Here is a 26348-nt window from a genome sequence, read left to right on the forward strand (position 1 = left end):
GAGTGAGCAGCATTGTATTTCCTCCTCATATTTAAGCGTTATCCTAGCCAGAATGGCTGTCAGAAGTGTTTTGTCTGTCAGCTGCTTGGAAAGTCCTCTGTGACGTCCATGGGGTTTTAGGATACGGGGCCTGCAGATGCTGAGGTAAGCAAGGAAATATTATACGGATCTTGTAAGCGTAGAGGTCAACTTATCAATGTACATCAGCTGGAAAATAAACAGGCAGCCTCAGGCCACCTTTGTCACAGGACTCCACAGCACCAGGCAGACACGCGGTGGGCTTGTCTTCTGTCAGGCTCAGCAGGGATTCCTTTCTGTTCTCTCAAAAGAAGCTATATTTGGCTCTGCAGATGGACAGGTACATACCATTAGTCAGCAGGGAACTGCAGAAAGGTAATAAGGTGCACAGGCTGTGGTTTGTCGATAGATGGGCTTCAGGGACCAAACCAGTCGATCTAATTTCCCTCTTTGGCTGCTCAGGTTTGCCAACACGTTGCACAGCTCCCCCACTTGTGCCAGCACAGCTGTTTGTGAAGTTGGGCTATGAACAGAGACAACCAATCTTTCTTTAAATCATGGATTTTTGCAGGGATCGGGGAGTAATTTTTTGCAGTGGCCTGGGGAGTAATGAGAATTCCTTATCTGATAATGCTTCTGAAATGACTGTTTCATTGGACCTTCAGCCTCAGGGCATGATTTGCAAAGTAATCAGTACTGCATTTATGTTTACCATTTTGTGCAGGAAGCCCTGTTGCTGGTACAAACAGCTCCGCTTCTCCAAAGGTGTATTTTAATGCTGAATTTGAAGTTGTGCTCCTGAAGGTAGAGCAAAGGGAAAGAATCTTCTGGATGTCCAGTGAGGAAGATTAGCAGAACAACTCAGAAGCAAAGAGGAGCTTGGTATAATGTCACCTGAAACTTCCCGAGATGTTTTTCCTTCACATCATAGAAGGATCCCACAGTTAGCAGAGCTGTACTCGTAAGACCTCAAGCTGAGCTACCAGTGTCAGGAAGGTGCTGCATTGTCAGGGCTGCGTGGCAGCACCAAATCTGAAGTAGCCCCTCCGATGTAAGGCCACAGGGGAGTTAAATCAGTTGTGTCTCCGGTCCAAAGAAGGCTGGCTTTTTTCCCCTTGGTCCCCCAAAATATAAAAAGAGTAACAGATGCCACTCAAATATACCACTAACATAATTTTTCTATTTGATAACACTGCTGCTGTAAAGACAGAGCTTGTCCTTCTTGCTGAAAACTGTCAGTAAAAATAAGTTTATTCCTCTGCCTCTACCTTCCTTTTGCTTCTCACCCCTAAGTTCTGTATTTTCCAGTTAAAAAGCTAAGGATTATTTCCAGTGCAGGTTGAAATCAGTCAGGATCTGGGTTGCTTTATGTAACAACTTTTATGTCTCAGGTTTAGCTGGTGGTTTTCTTGTCTGCACTCCTTTGCTGCTGGGGGGTTGTGGTTGGGAAGTGACAGCAGCATTTCATTTCATCGTGTACAGACACGTGTGCTCCCTCCACTGCCACCCCCTGCATGGATCTGTGATACTTTTTGTCTGTGTGTGCAGCTTTTTGCAGTGTTTTATTACTCAAGTGTGGGAAGTAGTATTTTTTTCTTTTATAGGCTTGTATCCACGGTTCGATAGTATGGAAGAGTGCAAGGCTCACTTTGTCATTGACTTTCTTAGGATGCTTTACAGAGAGAGACTAGCTCCCTTTTTGCACAGTCAGGTTTCTGGATTTGTGATGCAAGCATTTAAACTTTCCATAGACTAGCTGGCCGACTCATGGTTCACGAGGTCATGTATCCGTTAAAGTCATTTCCCCAACTCCATTGTCACATCATGTTGCCTGATCCATACATACTGCTCTCTTTATATGCAGCGGATTATCCACTCTGCTCTGCGGCTGATCCTCGTTGTACCAGCTGATGCTAAAAGAGCCATTTCCTCAACCCACTAGGTTTTGCTCCTTGCTGTTTTACTCCTTTCTTCACATACGACTCCTTCTGGTTAATCATCGCCTAACCTGCCAAAGTGTGTTTCATGGGTTTCCATATTTTTACGGATGGTTTTTAGGCCAGAAAAACACAGTGTACCTTGGAGTCATCAAACTGGAAAAACAATCAAGACCTGCTCAGCCCATTCCCCAGGGCCAGTGAAGGATGGTGTGTGCATCACATGGCTGGTGTTTTGTCTAGGGCAGTTCTAAATACACAGTCAACCTTCAGTTCCTTCCCTAAGGAGATCAATCTTCAGGCTTACACTGTGTTTTGCTCCCTGTAATTTCCACTGTATGTTACTGGTCTTGATTTCATCTATACACCTTTTTATTATTAGCTACCCTCTCTTCTTTCCTTCCCCCCCCCCCCCCTTCTTTTTTGGCATTTTCACTTTTCAATTATACGCAGCCTGTTTTCATGCCTTTCCCTTCGTCTGCTAGTCATTGGCATGTAACTGGGCGATGCAGATGTAGCTCTTCATTACTTTTCCTAATAGCTCAGTCTTTCCACCACCCTGGTCGTTTATGTGGCTCTTCTCTGAACTTTCTCCAATCACTCTGATGAGGAGGTGCCCAGAAACAAATGTCACATTCCAGGTGATTTCACCTCAGAGCAGAGACAGAGAGACTATTGCTGCATCTTGCTGTTATGTGATGTGATTACTTAGCTTTTAATGGTGCTGATTTGTCTTGACTTTTCTCTCTGTGTGTGTTTGGTCTAGACTGTGGCCATCATCTGTGGCTCTTAAAAGAGCCTCTTCAGCAGCCTCCAGGCCTGTTCCATTGATCTGAATTTATTCATTTCCCTTTCAGGCTCCTTCAGCCCCTCTGCTCCCTCTTTCTCCTAAAGTGTAGTTGTCACAAAACTCAGTATAATCCCTTCATGGTACGTGTGTTGGGGATGCTATAGCTAACAGTTCAGCTCCGCCTGCGTTTGGAGCCAATCCTGTGGGCTGAGATTTTGAGGCTGCTCGGTCCAATATGTAGCAAATGCTGGCGCTCACCTTTAGGTATCTAAGTCCTTCCAAGGTTTCTTCAAAAATCATATTGTCCTGTAATGAGTCTTCATGAGACTCGGTTTTAAAGTAGCATGCATCTGCAGCAAAATGCATGGTCTGGGCACTTCTCCCCCCGTCTTTGGGTGACTTGAACCCAGATGTTTCAGCTTTTGATGTTTATCCTTACAACTATATAAAAAGAACGAGAAAAAAAAAAAAAACATGCCATGTTGAGATACCTTGGAATTTTTGATGGTGTTTGTATTCCAGTACAAATTTTGCTTTAGCACTGACTGTCAACAGAACTGACGTCAGGTTAAAGTAAACAAATAATCTGAGCAGCATCTTAAAATGCATGAAATGTAAAAGGCAAGACTTCATTTCTTTCCACAGTGCTCACCACCAGGTAAACCTATTTTGTCCATCTGGCAGTTAGATGTGTTGATCACTGTTATGCTTGCAATATTGTTTTCCTCATTCTCATGTTATCATGGTGTCTGTTCCTTAAATATTTATGCCTGGCATGCATATATACAAACATTAAAAAAAAGCTTATACATTTCCATATGCCCAGAGTGCTTTGGGTTCGTGTTTAGCTCTAGTGTGGAACCCCCTGGGTAGCTGCAGTACTGGGACCTTTGTGCTAACTGCAGTGTCTTGACCTCTGTGCTAATTGCAGCCTGCTATTGAAAAGACAATTTATGTCCTTGTTAGCGAAGCCTGTTCAGGATAAGATAAGAAAAAGATACATACCTTTCCACTATCTTCTAACTTTGATAGTGCAAGATAAGAAAAATATGCAGAATACAGTGGAAGGCACCATATGCTGTAAACAAGCAGCTATAAATATATCTGTGTTCAAATGCACATTGAGTTCTCTCCATCATATAGATGAATGTGGTTGTGGTAGTCCTTTTGAATTGGTAATGTATCACTGCTTGCGTTTTTTGTTAGATTATATTCTTACTCAGTAAGCTAACCAAAGTTTGGGCAGTTTGCTCTCTTGAGTTCTTTCTTTATCATTAACTCTTACTAGAGACAAGATGGATGCTACCAAAACATCAATGAACAGATTTGATTCTGTAGGTCTCACTGGTGGCAGCTTGGTACCTTCTGTTTGTCATTTACGTCTAAGTAAAATGATTTGGAAAAGTTGTATCAAATCAGAATAATTTTGTTTTGCTTTTTATAGTTCTCTTAATTTTAGTGTTATTATTTTGTGTCTCTTTTTCTTTCTTTCTAACCAAGTTTATGGATTTGATCTATTAAGGGCTATTCCACCATATCTACTATTACAATACTCAAAAGTTTTAGAAGCCAGGCCCATTTGAATTACAAGCAAAGCAGGTAGTTGCCTGGTGGAACAGAGACGGAATGGTTGGTCCCCGAAGCCTTATAGCAACAGTTACGGTTTCTTGCCTGAACTGCTGCTGGCAAGAGGCTGTGCAAATAGACAGCTATGCAAGTAGTCTGAACTTCTCCTCATCTCTCTTCCCATCAGGCCAGCAGCATGGTGTCACCTTACTGGGTCCAGGCATGTGCACACAGTGTTGCAAGGTTGCAGTGCAGCAGGGAGTGAAGCTGTGCAAGCATTCAGTGAAGCCCGGGCTCCCCATTGCCACTTACTCACTGATTCTTTAGCTATTTGCAGCGGCAGCTTCTTTGCCCATTTGGCTGGGAAGCTTTCCACTTCCTTTGGAAATAAAATCCCCAAAAGGAAGTTATTTGTTCTTTTCCTGTGATTTCCAGGGGATGGTTGATTTGTGGAATCTCTTTTTCAGTCATTTCCCAATCTTCAAATTCCTTTTTGTCTTTCCTTCCATGTAATATTTCCTACATAAAGACCTTAAAGTGTTTTCTCAACACCCATGAATTAAGCTTTATAAAATGCCTGTGAAGTCAATCTGTTATTATCTCGATTGGCTTTACAGAGAAGCTGAAGCACAGAGCACTGACACAGCATTCTCAAGGCCAAGCATAGATTCCCCAAAAGAGGTCTAAGTAGGACCCAGATTTCCTGATTCTAGTTCTGCTCCTTAAATTAAATAAAATTCCATTTCGACTTCTGAGGGTGCTCTTTGATGGTGGTGACGGCAGTGTAGCAAGCCTTGTTTCATATTTGTAAAATTTTTCTTCTCCTTTTTGATCTCACATCCTTTAAGCCTTATTATGATTATTGTTTTTATTGATGCCAGCGCTAATCTATTTCTATTTTTATTTTGGCAGCCATGAGTTTTCCATCAAATTGGTGGAACTGTCGCTTACTAAATTTCTTCATAGTATTAAAATGTATGAGATTGAGTTGAGGCTGGTTTTGCTCTTTCTTAAACTTTTTTATTTTCTCTTTTAATAAAGGCAAATCAAACTGAGATGTTCCACGTTTATACCTGCACTTTCTTCCACTTGGTGTATGCTGATTGATGGCTCTGTTTCTTACTGCTTCTTTTCTATTATCATGCGTATCCATTTGTAGTAGAATACCCATCTGTCTTCACTGTTGTATTTTCATACTTGAGTCAAAAAGCTCATTGCCTTTCAGGCACCAATTGCAAACTCTTTTCTTTTCCATTCTTTCCCAGAGATTTGTGTGGCAGCTCAGTAGTGCTGCTGACTAAAACCTTTGCCTCTTTTTTTTCCTTACTCATGCCATGAAGTCATAGCTGTCTGTGACACCACGGTGGGCTGCTATGGGAAATCTTGCAATATCTGGAGGAGAGGATTATAACTAGGTTAACAAAGCTGTGGCAGGACTGGAATGATAAAGGTGTTTATCATACCATAAAGCATCTTTGTAATTAGAAATTTAAGCACAGACGTTTCCTGTTTTTTGAGGGAGAGCAGGAATTTTATCTGCTTTTCTCTCTTGTGCTTCATCAAGGAAGTTCACATTTATAAAGCAAGAAGAATTGAAGCTGCACTTTGTTTTTCACACAGTAAGAGGGAAAGGAAAAATGTGCAGGCAGCCTAGGTCTATAACATTGATTTGTAACCAACAAAGGAAATGTCTACTTATGAGACACAAATCAATGTAACCAGACTGTGAAAGTGCAAACAGAGATGTGAGAAAATTATTTGATCGTTAGTCTTCCTTTGGAAAAGATAGAGGGCCAAATTCTGCTCTCATTTATGAGGATGTAACTTCTGTGAAAACCAGAGGAGGCTTGCCAGTGTAATTATGAACAGAATTTCATACGGTGTCCTTAGAACGGCTGGAGGTGTAAGGCAGGAGAGTCCAGAAGGGGGCTAGGCAGCAAAAGGAGGCAGAGGAAGGATGCTGTAGCAAGGAGGATAAGAACCAGGTTCTGCTATTAATGAATTGCAGGTACAGTACAGAAAACATATTGATGTTTCTTCCCATGCAGAGGTGACCTGTGTGAACTGTGCACCTGCTTAATTCAGCTGAAATCTTAAAACAGCTTTCATTAACCTGAGACTTCATTGCCAGAGGCCGGGATATTTTCTCGGAGATGCTCTGGTCTCCTGAGACTAATCCAGTCTTGGAAATTCTAGACTACATGTTCCATTAGCTAGGAGAAACCCATATTAACACCAAAGCTTCTGTATTTTGAAGGTAGGAAGAAAATTCAGTGGTCTCAGTCCTTTTGGCCTGTGGGAAGTAATAAATGCCATTTGGAGGTGAACCCTTTATTCTTACATGGCTTGTCTTTACAGGGACAGTCTGCTTCTCAGGTGGGTGGGAGTGTGTCTCCCCTGGAGCTGTTTGCACCCCCAGATTTACCCTGTAAATGGATAGAATTGGTTGTTTCCCTGCAAAATCTCTGGGGCACAGTTTCTGAAGCTGTGGTTTGATGGCACAGTGAATCTGGGTTATAATACGCTATCAAAAACATTGTAGCCATATAACATGAAGTGTTGATCTAGGATAAATCCACATCCTGGTTTGAATGTGTCCAGAACAAATGGATTAACTTTATATGCCAGGATTTATGCTAGATCAGGTATCACTTGTCTGCGCCACTCTGACTTCAGGCTAGATTATATATCGTCTGTTCTCTTGCAGCAACATAAACTCTTGCTAATTTGATAGTAATGTGATCATGTGCCCAAACCAGGTCAGATCTATACTGCTGAGCGATCCCCTGGTTATGGGCTGAGAGCCTGAGTCTGTTCATTAGCAGAGAAGCTAATCTCAACTTCAGCATCAAAACTCCACCAAAGCAGAGGCAAACTACTTTCCTTTAGCTGCACACCCTGCTTCAGTCTGGGCTTCAGTCCCCCTTTGCCTTCAGTGGTTCCCTGCATTTGCACGAGTGGTTCCCTGCATTTGCAGGGGTGCTGGGCTTTCCCCATGTCTCTCCGATTCAGTGCCATTAGTGCAGTCACTGGGAAGAGAAAGAGGCCAACACGTGCATACGTGTTTTAAAGGCTTTGGGCCCATTTGGAGAGGTAGGTATTTTTGTTCTGGTTAAACTATTCTGATTCCTGTGGATATTGTTTTATTTATGCCGCACTACGAGATTAAATCAGGCCATGGCTTCCCAACAGGCAAACAAAGCAAGTCTAAACAAATGATATTTTTAAAAGCTTTTGGGATAAGAATAATTTTGAATCTGAAATGCGTTAAAGTGACATTAAATAACAACAAAAAGCTTACATTCATTACAAGTGAAACTCCCTTTTGCAGAAGGAGATGCAACAGGTTCTGTCTTTTTACTTTGTAAACCAAGAAAAAAATCCTCTTTTTGATTTTTCTGTCTTCTGAACTGCATTTGGCCTTTCGAGACGGAGGCAAAAGTCTCCCTGGCAATTGCCCCCAACTCTCACATGCAGTGAATATTTCCCCTTGGGTGTTCTTTGTGTCTTGATATCTTAAAATAAGTGTCTTTCTGTCAGGCATTGCTCTTATATAATACATGTTGTCATCTGGAGTGAGGCACAGTTGTGCATATTTAGCTGGTGTGCTTTGTAATGCGTCATTACAAGTGACCGAAAACATGGTACAGGAAGTTGTTTGTGTGCTTTTTTTCATTGCTTATGCAACTCCCAAGCAGAAAATGTTCTTGAGAGCAGATGGTACAGAAAAGTCAATTGCAAGCTCCATTTTCCAGATGCATTGATGTTTCATGTCTACTTGAAGCCAGTTCAGACGGCTTCGTAAACTTGAGTCCAACTTTTGTTTAACCCTTTACTGGGCCACCAGTGAAAGTGTTTCTTGCAGGAGTTTTAGTCCTAATAAAAATAATCTGGATGCACAAGATCCGTTGCATCTTCAGATGCTTCGCCAGAATCTGGGACATAGTGTTATGATCTGCAATTAAAATATTAATACTGTTTTTCTAGCAGGAATGTTGCAAGTTCAGCAAGTGATGCATGGTCTATGGTTTCCATTCGTTTCTCTCTTCTAACTTTCGAAATAGTACATTGTATCATAGAGTGGCCATGATCTGGATTTCTTAATGCTTGACAAGGGGATTACTAGACAGTGAAGGCAAATTAATTTGACTTCCTACAGAAAAGGCAAGAACTTCTTACCCTAGGGCAGTAACACAGTCAGCTCATGACTGCATGGTACTGATAAACTACAGTTTACAACTTAGCAGGTTTCTTGTTTGGTTTTTTCACTTGCTTGGGTCTTTGGACTTCTAACAATAGGCTTATTGCTGCTGAACCATAGGCTTTTATTTGATAACAAAAAGAAATAAACATACCAGTCCATTTTTTCCCCTGTTGTATGCCAAGAAATCTGCCTGAAATGATAGGAGTATTATGGACTAACTTGGTGGGAGAGCATCCATGAAAGCCAGCCTGCAATGTTGACCAGACCAGTCAGTTTGTGAGATCAAACACAATTTAGGTTTAGTTCAGTTCTGATTTTACTGTAAGGTGATTTGTGGATCCAGGGACTCGTAAATAAGTAAGATGCTTGATCCCATAATAACAACACCAAATTGTCAGTTATTGTCCGTAGATCCTGAGAAATAGGCAAGTAACGATTCCTCCAAAGATACTGCCTGGGTATATGGTACGCCTTGGTCAGGAGTAGGCATAGAACCAGAGCCTGACATCTGATCCACTAAGCTTTATTGTTTTCAAGTACTTCCAACAAACTTTCAGGAAAGATTATCTGAGCAGAGAAAGACAATAGGTTTAGAAATAAAAGCTGAAGGAGTACATTTTTTGTTATGTCATCAGTTAAGTTTTTACCTGTTTATTACATTCCCGCAACGTGAAGAGATGAACATAAACTGAACTCTCAAAGCTGAACAGATCCAGAAGTCCAATTGACTTTCCAAATCCCTGGCTCCAATTCATCTCCTAAACCAAGAGAATACAGAACTTCGGAATGGCTGAAGTCTGGCTCTTATGTTGGTAATAACGTATAATTCAAGCTTAGATGCTCAGGTACGCTCAGACTCCTCAGGGAAGTGGTCACAGCACCAAGCCTCAGAGTTCAAGGAGTGTCTGAACGATGCTCTCAGTCATATGGTTTAGTTTTAGGTAGTCATGCAAGGAGCAGGGAGTTGGACTCTGTGATCCTTATGGGTCCCTTCTAATTTGAGATACTCTGTGATTCTCTCCCTTTGAAGAGTCCTGTGTTTGTTATTAACCAGAATCAGGATACTGAAGTTGATGGACCTGCTGGCATGATTTTCTGCAGCAAGATTTTTTCTCGTTTGGCAAAAGGATAGGCATTTCAGTATCTCCCAGAACAGCAGCAACATTACTGGCAAGAATTTCTTCCTTGACCTCCTACTGAATGAAAGTTCAGAATTCTTGTGACACCAAAGTAATCTACCAAAACTCTTTCTTTCTGTGGACCATTTATGAGTTACAATAGAAAGAATATTTTCAATTTATAAAGAAGTTTCATTTGAAGACCTTATCATTGATTTGCAGCAGTATCTGTTAGCCTTGCAGTAATGAGAGGGTTGCAGGTTATCCTTCACTTTTCCACGGGGAAACTGAGGAGTGGAAAAAAATAAGGGTACTATGAGAAGTACCAACTTTATCAAAACATGGGCCTTCTCTAAGAGATGGAAGGGAAGTTCGCATCTAGAAAGTCAGGATCTAACCATGGCCTTTGCCATCCAGTGCTCTCTCAAAACCAAACAGTGCTGTCGTTTTTTTTCACTCCCTTTTGCTGCTTGGGCTATGATCAGTTTGCATGTACCAGCCTGGCTTCTCAAAGCAATAAGTGAAAAATGGCATTTTAAAATAATAACTGCCAGGTCCTGCAGCTCAGAACTGTCATATTGCATGTTAAAAGCTCACTCCTTCCCAGAAGTGAGGTGTAAAAAGTAATATGAATACGTGTGTGTGTGTGTGTGCGCATGTGTGCATGTCTGGGTCTGGGACACAGACAGATTCCCTACCTGGAAATGGTTTGCTATTATTAGACATGCAGTTACCGGGGGTTATGTAAGACAATTGAAGCTCTGTTTTTTAACAGAGACATGATTCATGCTACTTGTAGTAACAGTAACCACCTTCAAACGAGACAGAAAGCAGACACAGACAAAAGGCTGAAGAAATCAATGCTGGCTGAACACAGCCATCCTCCTGATACCTTCTGCCTCTCAAACAGCCGTTGGGTTATCGGCAACGGAGGTTGATGCTAATTCCAAAGACTTCTGGAGTTACTGAGCAGGTGCATCAGTATCGGTGGCGTTTGCAGGGAGCAGCTGAGGCTGCTGGAGCTGCGAGGGGGGACAATGCTGGGCACACTCTGCCCTGTTCCCAGCAATGTCTCTGGTGTTCTGCAGGAGGCTGAGGGAGCTGTGAGCAGAACTAGCACTCCTACTCTATTTTCTCAGTTACTCCTGCTGGGAAAGGCTGGAACCAAAACAACTTTTGGCTCCTCTGCAGTTAACACTTCTACAGTCATTTTTATAGTAATGTGGAGGGAGAGTCGAGACCTGGAGTAGCTTTGAACTTCTGCCAGCGCTCTTCATTAGAGCAAATGGTGAAATCTGATTGAACTAGAATAGCTCTGAGCTCCCCTACAGCTAAGATTCCTGATCCATCTCTTACAGTACTACATGCCGGTTGTGGCAGGGAGCAGAATATCCGCAAGCGCCTTCGTAATTTTGTTCATCTGGGCCATTTTCTTACAACAGTTTCTGTTGGGAGTTATCGGGAGCAAGGTAGCTCCCAGATTGTCTGCAAAGATCCAATCTCCTCCTCACAGAATTTCTTTCCTGATAGGAAAAGGGGTTATGTTCAGAATACTGAAGTGAACACTGGTGGGGTGCTTATTTGTAGGGTATCACCTTCCAGAAATAAAAGGTGGGGAAGTTGCTATCAGGTCCCCTCAAGTCACTGCCATTCCATACCATGTCCCTTCTTGGAAGACTGTGGATCTCCTGTAAAATTTCATTTCAGCATCATCTAAACCGTTCTGCGTAGTAACTTCTGCTGTCAAGGAAGAAGATGCTGAAGATTTGGAAATGGTCTTTTTAGCACTCAGGAGACAGCCCTCCTACGTTAGCAGAACTTACCCAGCAACAGAGCCAACTGCCTTCAGTTTCATTCAAGAAAGTTTTGAAATGACCAGAGAAATAGCCTCTGAGAGCCACAGAAGGGAGCTGAATACTGAATTGCGATAAATCCCAAGAGTTTCTCATTCGCTAATACTGGATCAAGAATAACAATTATTGCTCTGTTACTTTCCTTAATGCATCATGCTGTATTTATATACTGTACAGAGTAGAAATCACTTTGGCTACTATTAATGTTAGTAATCATTCTCCATCAGCCACACTGCGTACAGTTTTAGGAGAAAAGTGAAAAATAATTTACAGTGCCTTAAAAATGGCATTGTAGTCATATCCTGATTCTGTGCTTTTCTGGCACAGGGTATTTAAAACCCCGATCTGAATAATGCAGCTGGCACTGACATCTCTACATATCAGGCACACTTAAGAAAAATTCTGTTTTGATGCAGATGATACATAACTTTAAAAAGCAAATAATTATCACAAATATACATCACACCTCAGGACACATTGCTGTCAGTGACTTGACATTTCAAATGATGAGTTTCACAAATGTGCATAGCCATCAGATTTGATTGAACAATGTTTTAGAATAATTCACATGCTCATCTAGAACTTTTTCCATTGTGTTTTGGCACTGAAGCGTGAAACAGGAAATCTACAGTGGGTTTCTCTTTGCTTGTGAGGAAGCAAACGCTTTGATCAGTTCTACGTACTCCAAGGCTGTAGTCAGTTATTCCTCAATGGATAATGAAACCAAAGCCCAGAGTGACTCTGTTTCTCCGTGGATCCTGTGTGATATTTTATATGTAGTTTTTGACATAAATCAAACAAGCTTTCATTTGTGCAGTTTGAGGCCAGAGGCAGCGAGCACAGGGGAAGAATGATATGGGAAAACATGCTCGTGGTGCTTTTTACCTGGTCTTTTCACTGTGTTGGTTACCGACTCTTTAATGATTGACTGGCAAGGGAGATCTTCAGAAACAGGAGACAGTCATCCAAAACAAAACAAAAGAATATTCAAAATCGTTTGAGTGTATTTCCTGACTGTCAGTAATGTGATTGTTTAACTTAGCATTCGGGCAGGGGTGTTACAAATCTTAAAACTTAAGGAAAAGATTCCTTGTCTCAGGCCTGGCCCCTCAGAATGCGTGCAAACATGATTTTTAATATAAATCTTCCTCTAGTAAAGGCAAGTAAAAATCCTGCAAGTTTCTTCCTCTCCTTATAAAACAAGTCACATAATAAAAGCTCAGTGAGAGGGAGGAATTCCATCAAGACTATGCTAAGATTTTTGCAGAGGGAAGGAGGGTGTTCAATTTTTCTGTGTATCTGTTTGATAACCTGGCTCTTGGTGCTTGAGAAAGCCAGATGTATGAGTGGAAGTTTCATTTCCTAGTTTACCTTGAGGGCGGTGGTTCTGTGACAGCTGGATCAAATCCATTGAAATTTATAGCTGGTGGTATTCCATTGTCCTACATGGAATTGTAGCTCAAACAAATGTAAACAGTATCTCATAGTTTCTGCAAGCAACGAGCTGGGGAAAAAAACAAAACAAAACAAATAACAGGAAAAAAATTATCAGTTACCATTGTACATTATCTTCCATACTCATAACAATGTACTTCAGGCTTGTGACTGAGATCAGCTTTCAGCCTAAGAACTACAGGTTTGGTGGACAGACATTGATGCATCAAGTGCTGTACCATTGTGACCAGGAGGGAGTGACAGAACCAGTGCCAGTAGTGTAAATCTTCATTAAATCGTGTTATGTGTTGGGATTATATAGTCCCTGCATCTGGGTGGAAATGCATTATCAGTTTGCAAACCTGGTTGCTGAAACATAGAAATCTGTTCTTTGAGGACATTCAGTACTTTCTTCGATTCATCAAGATCTACGGGACTAAGGGTTTCAGGGTTTATGCCAAAGTATTTGCAAGGACAGCATGCAATGAAACCAAAGCAATGTGTAGGGGAGGAGGAAAAACTCAGCTCATTCTCTTCGTATGCTTTCATTGTTTTTGTTCTTCCTGAAAAATAATGTCCTTTCAGATTTCATTTGACATCTCCATGATGTTGAACAGATTCGAAGAAATCACCAATATTTTGACAGGGTTCCTTGGCAATGAAATGTTCATGAAGCTCATCTGTCATGAGCTAATCTGGCTCATCTAGCCAAAGCAGTAGCTTAGGCAGATATATTACTGTAACAGTTTAATTTCTACACATTTTCTTCATCCCTGGTGACTGCAGTGATGGCAACTCGTATTTCAGTGGCAGAAACATGGGTAGTAATTGCAGCAGAACTATACCTTTGGTTCTATGAGAACCTTGCTTAAGGTAGCAAGGCAGTGTCATGTTGTCCAAGTGCCACCTTGCTGGTAACAAGGCAGTACTCTGAATGCACTGGCCATCTTCAGCGTTCATGGCTTCAAAACCTTAACCTCTTACCTTGCTCCACGCCCACGAACCTTTTGAGTTTCTTACTACAAAGTTGATGCCTTGTAACATACAGCATCAGCACTCGAATGCCTGAGGCTGTTTACACTCTCAAACTGCTTCTATTAATACTAAATTTCTGTAGAAAACTAGGGCTCAAGACTCAACAACGCTAGCAGTGTATAAGCACTACCCACCAATCAGTCTGTTCCCTGGAAAGCTTATGTAGGTGCAGTTCCACTGAGAGCAGAAGATTTACTCCACATTTGACACCAGCATCAATAAAATAATGACTTTATGTATTTGCTTCAGTCATACCCCACTTTAATGAATTCCTTTGAAAACTACGTGGTTTTGTTCAGCGTTGAGATATGATTGTGAAGGCTCCATAGTAAGAATATAGAGAATTCTCTGTTGCTATACCCAGCAGTATTTTGGTAGAATAAGGTAATTTTAAAATAAAAAGTGTGTATATAGCTATACAGACATCCATATATATATATATGGTTACCATATGTGGTATATCTATCTATATGTACGATACTGTTTCTTCTCTTTACTGCTTGTGAAAAACTAACTCACTGTCTGAGACGCTGTCATGGTTCAGTCTGGCATCGTCAGTTTTATCATTAATTTGAATGTTTCGCTGAGTGTTACATCAGGGCTTTTGGTGATCTGCTTCTGGTCTGGTTAAGCCTACCAACTACTGACATGTAGTTCCCTCTTCCAGGTACCAGTTATCTTCACCGTTTCAAATCAGGTGCACAAAGTCTGAAGAGATGCTTAACATTGCCTAACGTTGCTTTACACAGCTCTTCTGACAGCGAGGTGCAGCCAAGAGAGCGACGTACGCTCTGCTTGGGTTTTCTGCAAGTGTGAGGTTTATACACCCAACACACTAAGCATTATGAGATCTTCATTAGTGGAAGACAGGCAGCACTCCGATTTACATCTGAAATGAGAGAGAACTTTTGCAAAAGTTCAGGGTTGACACCTTGTACCGCTGCCCAGGGTAGGAGGGACCATTCAGCATGGGGAGTGGAAAGGAAAGTCAGTGGGAGAAGAGTTATTCTTTTGGACCTTAGCTTTTAGGTATGGTTAGCTGCTGCATCGAGAACACTGCTTGCAAATAGAAAGAAATATCAGAATAATCAACAGATGAAAGTAAGACCTGGGAAATGTCTATTCCAAGTGCCAAATTCAAACTTAAGAAAATAATTTCAACTTAAGGGAAGTGAAATTCTATAGTATCAGATAAAAGGCCATGAAAGAAGGCAGAAAGAAACAGATACGGACAAGTAATGGAGGGTTTGTGAGACAAAAAGTGGGATTTAGACTTTACTACAAACTGCCTTGCTATTCCAGATTTCAGTAAGTACCCCTGGGACTTCAGGGAGATATTTTTTCTCTAGTACTTTTACAAAGATGGCCTTGTGGGAAATTGGCCTTTACCAGGCTAGAGCAGTCCAACCTTTTTAAACAGTCTTTCTGCAAATGTCTAGTCTATTAACAAATTAATTTCGGAGTTTCAGCCCCGATTACTGATAGTGGACATACAGCATTCCCAGTAGAATACAGAAATGAGCAGTTTCCTCTCCTAGATGAAGCCCTGACTATTGTGAAAAATTCATGCTGTGGCCTTCTGACAGCATGTCCTATGCTGATAAATTTTTATGTTTCCTATGGCACAAGTTCTGGCCCCTGTTGAAAGCAAGGCTTTTTTATACCATAGTCCATCTTGATCTCCCAAGATGCTGTGGCTGGATATCTACCTGTAAGTAGCCAACGGCCTACCAGTGGCCTGACCTTGTTTATGTAGCGTAAATGCTGCAGTCTGCCCTAGTCAGAGGATGTACCTTCTTTTGACAAAGAAACAGTGCAATACACCTGGAATAACCCATTTCATGCAGCAAGCTCACTCCTGAATCACATTTGTTGATGGTTAACACTGCCATTCTCATCTTCTCCTTGTTGCTGCTTTAAGAATTTCACCCAAAAAGCTACTCCTGTAGAGAAAAAGTGACCAAAAAAGAATTGCGTTTAGCCTAGACAGCTCAGTCTGAAAATATATCATGATTGTGAGAGCATCAATTCATGTGGGTTAAGATCAGACATGCTGACTTCTGTGGCACTAGCAAGCCCTTATTTTCCATTGCCTCGTGACAGACAGCACTGTGCCAGCACAGCAAATAAGAATAATCAGAAATAAGCTCACAAGAAGCTCATCTTTTAATTTTTTCATTACTGGGGATCACACAAAATGCACAAGGAAGCAGACTTCTGAAGATACCAGGGAAAAGAGTATTGCAGGGATAACATAAATAGCAATTAACTAAAAAATTAAGTCCCCTTGATCAGGACTCACTAAGAGGAAGTAACAAAAGGCTGTGGTACCAGATCTCAAGCAAAGAGAAAAAGCTATTTTGTGATTGTTTCTTGCAGGTCAGACGTAAGAGTGCCCCTAACAAACAGGAAATACTGAAGGTGTTTGATGGTGTCTGTGAGCAGAAAGAAGTACAGCCAGGGGGAGAGAGAGAAATATCCTGGGGGGAACCAGCCTAGAAAAAGGACATTTCAGGACCAAGCAGCAGTGGGAAATGGGTGTTTATAATATTGAAGTCATCTGTAAAGGAAACACTGTGGTGGTGTGTTGTGTAAAGAGCAGAGTCAGGCCAATGCTTGCTTATGGGTGTTTTAAGTAATGTGATATGACAGACCACATCAGATCAATGGTGCTGATTAATGAACGGCTCTGGAAAGGTAGCTAACAAGAGATGAAAGGGTCAAGACACAAATTTCAGGAGGGTGGAGAAGGAGGATCAGTGCCTCAGAATATGGAGTTATGGTCCAGAGGCCCATTAATCATCAGCATTATTATGTAAAGTACCACATTTTCTCCTGACTATGCCCACTGCCACTCCAGTGAAGCCAGTATAGAATTGACCTGAAGTGTACATCTTAAATCACAATCTGTAGTACATCACTGCTATCATAAAATGAACCTTCCTTAATAAAAACAGTAATACGATTAATGTTTCTTACACCCTCTAAATTACCAGATAAAGCTCAGGAAGAGCAAGGTGGAATAAAAGTGAGCATATATAAAATGCCCAAGTTACTATCATTAGTGGAAATACTTAAGTAATAAGAGTCTGCATTACGGGAATGCATTCATGCAGAAAAGCTATCCTCCAAAATCTTAATTAAGCACACATTACCTCATGGAGCAGAAATGCAATGTTTTCCTTTTCTGGGTAGAGGAGCCCATGTAGAGAGGGGAGTAGTTACTTGACCCAGTGTCACACATCCCATTCCCCTGTTGTCCTGCTTGTCTCTTTTTGCGCTATCTTCACACAACCAAAAGTCCTTTTCCTCTAATTTTTCTCAAGCTAGATTTAAGACTTTTAGAAAAATTTTGAGTGTTTCTCTCTCTGTTGCACTCCCCATGTCTTCTGAAGCACCATCAGCTTTGTTGATTTTATGTACTTAAAATGTACCTATCAACTGCTGATGATCTCAGTGCTTTATGCTCATCACACTGGAGGAAAAGATACATGTCTTCCCAGGTCATAGCAAAAATGATGGAGAAAAATGAAGATATTTTAAGTGTTGCCTTTCACAGAGATTTTAGTGCCCAGATTTTGTAGAAGACTTTGAACAGCCCATCTCTAACAACTTGTCTGCCTGACCCTTGATGTGAAGCCAGATTGAGTGCTAGGCAGTGCTAGAAGAGAGAGCCACTTGGATTGGGATCCCAGAGATTGGAAGAGCAATAATGACACAAAGAGAGAGGTGACAAAATATGCAGGATAAGTACATGCAGTTCTTAGGCTTCTCTTGTGTGAAATTAGGAGTGAAGTGAGCAGGAGTTCTGCCGAAGCAAAGACTAAAGACCTGATCCTGTGATTTTTCTGCTTCTAGTACAAGTTAAAAATGCATGTTAGCTGAAGCACTGGGCAGTCTCTAAGGCGCATGGGATTTATGCCTTAAAAATGTGAGCAATAGCCAGATAAAAGACAGACTGATGTGTGCAAAGTGGATATAAGAGGCAAGGTCAGCATTAACAGAACAGGTGGGGCGTATGTGGATGTGGGAAGGGAGAACTTGAAAGTAAGCCATGCTGAGTGTTAGCAGGGACTTAAATCTACGGCAATCTTGGGCGTTACTGCACCTTTGAAATTCAACCCTTGGTCGTGGTCAAAGGTGTCACTGTTTTAGATAATTCTTTTGAGCTAACCTGACACCAGCATATGGTTCCTCTCCCAAGCCCTGGTGAAACTCAGAGGTTCAGGCTAAGTTGAGGAGGGGTTTTTTGTGTGTTTAAATTTACTGAATTTGCAATTCAAAGCAGACTCCAAGAGGGGAGAACTTAAGAAAAATGGAATCAAAGAAAATATTTGCTTGAGCCCCTGTGAAGTGTAGCTGCTAAGGTTCCATGCAGCCTGTTGAAATCAGTATGTAGCATATATCCCAGTCATCAATAAACGTCATCATTACAAAATGTATAAATTGAACATAAAACCAAATGTATGTTTTGTGAAGTACATTATTACAGTGTCATCTAAAATCATTCATTGTGTCTGCTGATGCTCATTCCAGTGTTCCTGCTGCACGAACAGTGGGGTTTTTTTATTGTGTTGCATTTACAGACATAAATTCCAACTTGCACAGTGACATTAACTACCTGTGAAATAACAATTACATCTCTTATCATTTTTCGTTCACCTTCTTGATTTCTTTGATAAAGCAAATATTTGCTTTTCTTGTCTGATCTGAGTAGGCAAAATCATTTATTCATGGAAATAGCACCATTGGCTTCACTGTGGGTAGGACTGAATATGCTGAAGTCCCAGGAGTTCTTTGCATAAGTGAAGTGAGCAGGATTTAATTCTGTCCCTGGATGTTAACTTCAGACGTACTTCCAACATCCACAGTGAGCCACCCAAAGATCATAAGAAGCTAGCAAAGGAGGAGTTCTGTTAGTCTAGAGAGGGATTCAAGTCCCCAAAAAATGTAAATACTCCCAAAAACTTAGGTCTGGGCTGGTGAAATCATCCTCTAATAAATACTGGAGCTGAGGTTTTTATTTGGATCCCTTTCTGTATTAGTCCATGGAGTCCAGCTCCCTCTTTAGCTCAGGAGATTTCAGACATAAACCTGCTGCCGAGCTGAATCTTTCCTGAAAGGCTGACAACGTTCCTTCACTGGTCTCACTGCAGTAGACCTGGTGATTGATGGGAGATAAGTGGGGTTTCTGCTGGTTTCTGCTTTGATAGGAGCCATCATTTTTGTGACGTAAAGACAGCAAAAGAAGCAAAGGAGGATTTTTCCTTCCTTTTCCTGCCTTTCAGTCCTGAGGAAGTGCTTGTTGCTGCTCCGAACAGGACTAGCCTTGTTGTTCTGATGAGATGCACTTGAGTGCCAAGTTTGTGCTAGCTCTCCATCACTGCTCCGTGCTCATGCCATTAGAGTGAGCAACTTCTCAGAATGAATCCTACTGATAGCACTTTGCTGGCTAATCCTCCGTCTCCTCCTCACTTCACCAGAATAGGTTGCATGGGCAGACTGGGGTAACCGGGGACTGGCTCTGCTGGCGTTTGCAGCCAGGGCTGGGGGGACTGAAGCAGGAAGAATTCGGCACTACCAGGCTGCAGCCAGCTGTACTGACGGCGGAGAGTGCCAGTTAGTGTTGCAGCAAGTTTTCTTGCTCTCAGTAAATAATTATTATTTCCCCCTGACCTTTCCTTTTGGTTCTTTCTGGTACAGACACAGCCTCTCTCTGTTCCCTGCCCCAATGAACGTCTGCACTAGGTCCAAGGCTTGGAGTAATTTACCTGAAGAGTGATACCGTTTGGAAACCACTGTAAGTATATTTTATCTCTTATAAAAGACTTCTTGTTTCAGAAAAAAAAAAAAAAAAAGACATCTTTAAAAAACAAAAACAAATTGCAGCACCTGTGAGCATTACTGATGAGGGTAAGCTAAGTTTTGCTTTTGAAATTTGCAAGGAAATACATGGGCAAAAAATATGTCAATAAAAAACTGTTAAATATTTAAGTTGTAGCCTCACAGCATAGTTCAGCAATGGCTGGTTTGATCTGCTTGTATCTTTTCGTTTGGCAGGTTCTCCCTGCTTACTGCTCTAGTTTGTGCTGTTCTAGTTGGTTCATCCATGTTTGTCTTCGGAGTGTTTGTCTTCTTTTTCATTCTTATTACTTTTTAATGAGCCACCTTTCCTCTCATTCGTGTTTCATGCAATACAGATTGAATTTACTGCAACTTCTTAAAGGTTTACGCTGTTCTTTCTAGGCCTTGAGTCATTTATGATTTAAGGCCATTACAATTTGGTAATTTGGTGGGATTGCACAGGTATTTTTGCACAGAGTACACAGATTGCACAGAGAATTTTGACTTTGTGTTGTGGTTTTATAATGCTCTGAAATTACCACTTACCTGTTATTTGCACTTTTTTTCCCCATAGATCTCATAGTTGTGATTGCTTATGATCAATCCTCAATGCTTGCCAGTATTGTCACGGTGTTGCTGTAGCCGAGATGCTCTGAGTCAGGCAGGTTTTGTAGTCAGGGCCTGACTTTATGGGAGTTGTGGTTTAGATGGGAAAAGTGGACATGTTTGGGGGCATATAACCCCCATTTCAGGCCTGAAACAGGCACAGCAAATTCCAATCTCGGTTTAACTTAATCCCTGAGTTTAATTTAATTATGTTAATCAGTCTCCTGTAAGGGATTTTGGAGTTTATTTTACTTTTCTGTGTTGATTAAATTTTCCAGGCTTTTATTGCACTAGAACATTGGGCCTCTTTTGTCAGTTCTCTGTGTCTCCCATTCTTGCTCTGCAGTGTTCTGTGGGGATTTCTCTTTCGTATTACATTTTATGGCAATGTTTTCAGGAGTTTGTGTTTTCCATTGTATGACACAAACTTGCAATCAGAGATTTTAAACAAACTGCCAGTCATATAGCTGTAACAGCATGAAGATCAATGTGGCTGCAAAATCATCAGAGAAGCTGTGTGAATATTCAGGCAGTCAGCTTGTGCAGGACTTTTAACTACTGAAGGAACACTTCTGGCAGGAAAAGTGGGATGGCTCAGGTGGTTTGAAGTGAGCGTCTCTTGGGAAGCTTCAGCCTCAGCTCTGGTGTTCAGTGTGCCCTGAATTTTGAGGTGAGGTCTCTGGGCAGATTTCAATGCTTTTTGCTGTTCTTCCGGGTGCTTTTTTGTTGTTGTGTTTTTTTTTTTTTTTATATATTCAGTAATTGTACTCATCTCTCTCTCTCTCTCTTTCACTTTGTCAGTTTCTAAATATGTATTGTCAATGTCATGTCTGGAAGAGACACAACACTGGCAGTGATAAGCACTGATATCAGGAGCTGTGTTAGTCGCACACAGGCAGAGGAAGAATGTGCAGCAGAACACTCAGGAAAAATATTGCTTAAAATCAAATGTGAACTATTTTCACACTCTTCTATTTCTAGCATCTGAAAAGCTAGGGTTTTTTTAAAAAATTATATACAGTCTCTGAGTCACTAAGGTTACAGACAAACTGTATACCAGTGAGTTAAGTGCAGTGCTTGGGCACTACAGGCATCTCTGACCTGAGGGCACTTACTAGAAGGTGATGCTGTATCTGTGAGGAGGAGAAATAATGCCTGGAACATGGGTGGGCAGACTCAGCGAGCAGCAGCACTTGTAACAACATCAGCAACCCTGTGGCGCGTTCCCTCCATGCTGTTTAATATGCGATGAACAAAGGTCTGGTTGGTGACCCAGCCCTCCCTGTATTCAGAGGCTGAAAACTGCCTCATTATTGTTCATTATGTAGTATTATTCTCATACACTCGCATTATCATAGCTTCCCCTGAGAGCCAGGATGCTACTGTGGGTTCTGCGCAGCAACGCTGGTTCCTCTACCTGAGCTAATTTGTTCATTGCTAACCTAGTGCCTCTGCAGGACGGAGAGCTGCTCCCTGTGTAAGGGAAGGTTCAAGCTATAGCTGCCGTGTGAGAAGTACAACAGCACATATTGCCTATTTTTGACAGAGACCTGGTTTGGTGGCCTCACTGTGAGAACGTGTTACCTCATCGAGGGGAAATTCATTCTAAACTCAAGTAATGGTTGCAAGGGCATGCAAAGAAATCCTTTGTGGAGAGCAAGTGGAGGGTTGGGAGAGAGAAGCTGTATGCGAGAGTGGCAGCAAAAAGGGGGAAGTATAGCAGGGTTTTTAAAGGCATTCCAAAACTAAAAGGTAGTAGTTTCTAGATAGTTTTCTAGGTAGTATTAGTTTCTAGATAGCTTTGAGGTTAGAACATCCAAAATATTACCCATTCTGCCTTCAAATTAAACAGAAAGGAGCCAGTTCTGTTTTGCGGCCAGTTCGGAGATCATTGCAGTTGCTGCAGCATTCTGAGTTGTCCACCATCCGAGACCTTGTTGTATGATAGTGTAGTGTTAAGGTACATGGAAAGGAGGGAATGCCTCACTGCAATGAAGATACTGACAGAAAACAAAAATAAAAAGATGGCAGTGATTGTACGTCTTGCTTTACACGAGCTGGGAAGTGCTGATAGGCACTTTCAGTTCAGGGATGACTGGATACAGTTAGCCTGATATTAGGAAGGCATACAATCAAGAAAGAAGAGAATACGGTTTAAGTGGTGTAAATGAACATAGTGAAAAAAATACAATAAATATAAGGAAATGCTGATAGTGAGTACTAACAAAAAAAAAGTACCTGGACATAGGATAGAAAATGTAAAGAGATGGAGTAGGTAGGATGCTTAGAAATGGACTGGGTAAACCCCTTATAAATCAGTAGGAAATATGAATTCTGCATTGACCCTCAAGACTCAGATTAGCTTAGAAAAGTCAGCATCTTTTCTGTCCCAAACTTCTGGGAGTCTGGGCATCAGGCCCATATAAAGAAGTGCCATCTCTTTGCTATGTTGGCCTTCTGCTGTCCTTCACAAGAAGCAAAGATGCTGGATGGCCCTCTGATAATTTTAAGAATGAGTGCAGTATTTGGGAAGACATGTAATGTACCACAAGTGTATGTGGAGAAGAAGCTCAGAGATAACTGGAGCTCAGAATACAGCCCCTTGCTGCAAGGGCACCTTCCCAAGTCTTTTGCAAGTAAGTTGCTACTTTTATTGCTGTTACTAAAAAGTAAATGGGAAACTTCTTGTTTCCAGGGTTAGTCTATAGAGAAGAACATAGTCACATGAACTAAAGTAGCAAGGTAGACTGACACTTCCTACTGAAATAATTGCACAGGACTGCCAATCAATTAAGTCCAGGGATGGTACATAAACAGGTGTAATTTGGGAATGTTCCGCAAACTATTTATTACTTATTTCGTTCTTGCTCCTACCTCTGTGCTTTCAAGAGTTTTTGACATAGCTATGACAAGTCATACTCATAATACAATTAGTGTGCCATTTTGTCTTCTGGAACATGGAGATATATTAGAGAGCTTGCTGATGGAAATGTTCACAGAAGTGTGCAATCAGGAAAAAAAATTAGGTTGGAAGGGTCCTCTGGAGGTCTGTAGTCAAATTCCCTGCTCAAAGCAGGGCTGACTTCCAAGTTGGATTAGGTTACTCAGGGCCTTGTTCAATTAAGTTTTGAAAATCTCTAAGGACTGAGATGCCACAACCTGATCCAGCGCTTAACTCTCCCTGTGAAGACTATAGCAATAAGATGGCAATAGAAGTAGACTATGTAAGTGAACATAAGAATATTTAATTAGAATATATAGGTGAAGATCATAGCAATAGGAGCTTTCTAGATGGGTGATAAGGTAGAACAAAAGGATAGCAATATAATTACAGCAATAGCAGGATTTTTCTGGCTTTGCCCATTGTCCTTTGTTGGCAACAGCAGTCTGACATAGCAGACTGGAGAAGAACCGTGTTTGGATTTCTTCATAGGTAGTTTTGATCACAGAGTCCCCAGGATTTTTATTACTTTTTTTCTGAAAAGTTTTCTTTAGGTCCTTAACTGACTGTTTCCCTTACTCAGCCTTCCTCATGTGGAAGCCTGCATTCCTTTCAGGTGGTACTGAGATGCAGGGCATGCCTAAACAGTGTAAGAGAAACGAACTGCTGTGGAGAGGTACCACCTCTAGTGCCAATCAGCACCATTGCTTCTCTTCCCATCCTAGTGAGCACAGGTCACCAAGCTGCAGAACTCTGACGTGGAAAAGAGATGACACAAGAGCATCTTGGTAATACAGTGTCAGCCTTAAGAGCGAAGTAGAAAATAAATGGGTTTGGAAAGGAAGAAGCAGGGGGTGCTAAGCACAGCCTCTCTGGTGTCACTACTTGTTGCTAAAGTGTTTTTTAACCTGTCCCTCTAATGAATTTTGAAGGCCTGGGAGGCACACAGGGGATCAATCACACAATGAAGCATCCGTCAGTGTCTTTTCTAACAATGCAAGTGTGGCTGTGCTAGTGGCCAACAAGTCTTGCTTGCTCAGGCTGAGCCCCTACCCTGCAAATAACAACAGGGTCCTGCCCGGGGAAGGCAGCTTTGTGCATGGGTGAGGCTGGAGTCAGAGGCTGCGTTCCGGGTGTGTAACTTGGGTTAACTCTGGGCTGAAAACAGAACTTCAATATGGCAGTTCAGCTTCCCGGCACAAGGGACTTCATTACCCCTTGCATCCAGAGTCCAACCCTGCATACATCCTTTCATGCCTGGACAAAAAGCCATGCTATCTGAAAGCTTCTTGGGTAGCAATGCTGTAAAAAACCCACTGTTCTATACACAGGTTTCTCACAGCTCCCAGTGCATCCTGGCTGCACATTGGAAAGTCATGGGATCTGGAAATGAGGCGTGTGAAGGTGTGCCAGTGTTCGTATGCCAAAGATCAACACAGACTTACAAACAAAACGTATGCAGACCATATACTTTAAAAATATATGTTGCCATATATAAGCTCTGCATCTCATGCATCCTCATCCATGCAGCAAGAGATGGATCCCAGTGACAGAACGGGGAACAGACGGAAGGATGCCCGAGCTTGGAGCGACGAGATGCTCTGTTTACTCTCCAGGAAAAAAACATGCTTTTAAATAGTTTGATTTTCCTTCCGTTTAAAATGGAGTAAATCAGTTCAGGCCTTTGCTATACCTCTGCAACTTTAAGTAAGGTCCATTTAGTCATCTGCTATTGATTTAGATCAGATTAGACTTTATCCTGGTATATTTTGAGCATATTGATTGATGTATGTGGAGGATACAGCAGCAGTACTACGTGCCCATCCCGTGGCGTGGGGATTGTTAGCCCCGGTAATCCAAACCACATCAGAGCTGCCAGCAGCAGTGGGGTTATCAGCATGACCCTCTGTTGGCGGTGGTTCACCTGCAGAGCTCAGCTGCCCTGCAGCACCCCAAAACCATCTGGGACTGAGCGCCTTTTTCTGCGTTTTGGCCAACCCAGGGCCATCCCTTCAGCCCTGGGCAGCCCAGGGCAGGTGCCAGCGGCTGACCGGGCCCAGCACCTCCTGGGGGCGCTTTGTGAGGGGGAAGGATTTGGTTTATTTCCTTTTGGCCCGTTTGATTTACGTTTTCATGGTAATGACAGGTTTTTCTTCCCTCCTATCCTAGAGCTTTTCACGTTCCGGCCGAGGAGGCGCCTCGCCGGGCCGGGCCGGGCCGGGCCCGGGCAGCTGCTGCCCCCCGACGGCGGCCGCCGGGAAATGGCGCCCTGCCCGCGGCCGGCCGTGCCGCCCTTACATAACGCCCTTATGCAACCGGGCGGGCCGGGGGCGCTGCGCCGCCGTGTGCCCCCCGCCAGCCCCGCGGGAACGGGGCTCTTCGGCTCTGGGACCGAGCTGTTTCAAAAGTGAGAGGCCAGGCCAGTCCTCGGCGTGCCGGCCGCCCGCGGGCCTAGGTGGGATGCAGGAGAGCAGGCCCTGTGGGGAGAAGGGGCTCCAGCCTCGGCCCTTCTGGCGGAGAGCCCGTCCCTGACGAGAGGGGCTGTGCCGGCACACAGGGAGCCAGGGCAGACGCGGGACAGGGCCACCTTGGCTCCAGGGGCACCCCCATCCTCCGGGATGACCCTTGCTGAGGCTGGATGCAGCCCTGAAGCCATGGTCACCCGGCAGCGTGAGGTGCGCCCATGGACAGGCCTGCTCCCAGGGCAGCCTGCCGCTGCCGGCGCTGCCAGCAGGAGAGAGATGCGGCTTCGGCCTCCCTGGCTCCTGCTGCCCTCTCACAAGCACGGCCGTGGCCTCCCCACACACAGCAGGAGCTGCTGGGTGACACCCGGGCACCGTGGCCGCATGCTGGGCCAGGGCAGCAGTGGCCCTGGCAGAAGGCTGTGGCCCCAGCTGGCTGGGCAAGGCGCCTCAGGGCGCACCCGCACCGGTCAAATGGAGGGGAAGGGGTGAGGTGTGGGCACTTGCCTCCCCCAACGGAGTGCTCGCTGCATGATTCGA

General features: G+C 42.8%; 1 protein-coding gene across 2 annotated transcripts in view; it reads left to right on the forward strand.

Moving 5' to 3' along the window:
* Positions 1-26348, forward strand: part of ZBTB20 (zinc finger and BTB domain containing 20) — a 168686-nt gene that overhangs the window by 109457 nt on the left and 32881 nt on the right. For both annotated transcript variants that reach the window (XM_040596056.1, XM_040596057.1), the window contains one exon: positions 19659-19755. The gene's annotated coding sequence lies outside the window, so the exon portion shown is untranslated. The remainder of the gene's footprint in view (positions 1-19658; positions 19756-26348) is intronic.

Source organism: Falco naumanni, chromosome 5 (genome assembly GCF_017639655.2).
Source record: "Falco naumanni isolate bFalNau1 chromosome 5, bFalNau1.pat, whole genome shotgun sequence".
In the NCBI taxonomy this organism is placed as follows: domain Eukaryota; kingdom Metazoa; phylum Chordata; class Aves; order Falconiformes; family Falconidae; genus Falco; species Falco naumanni.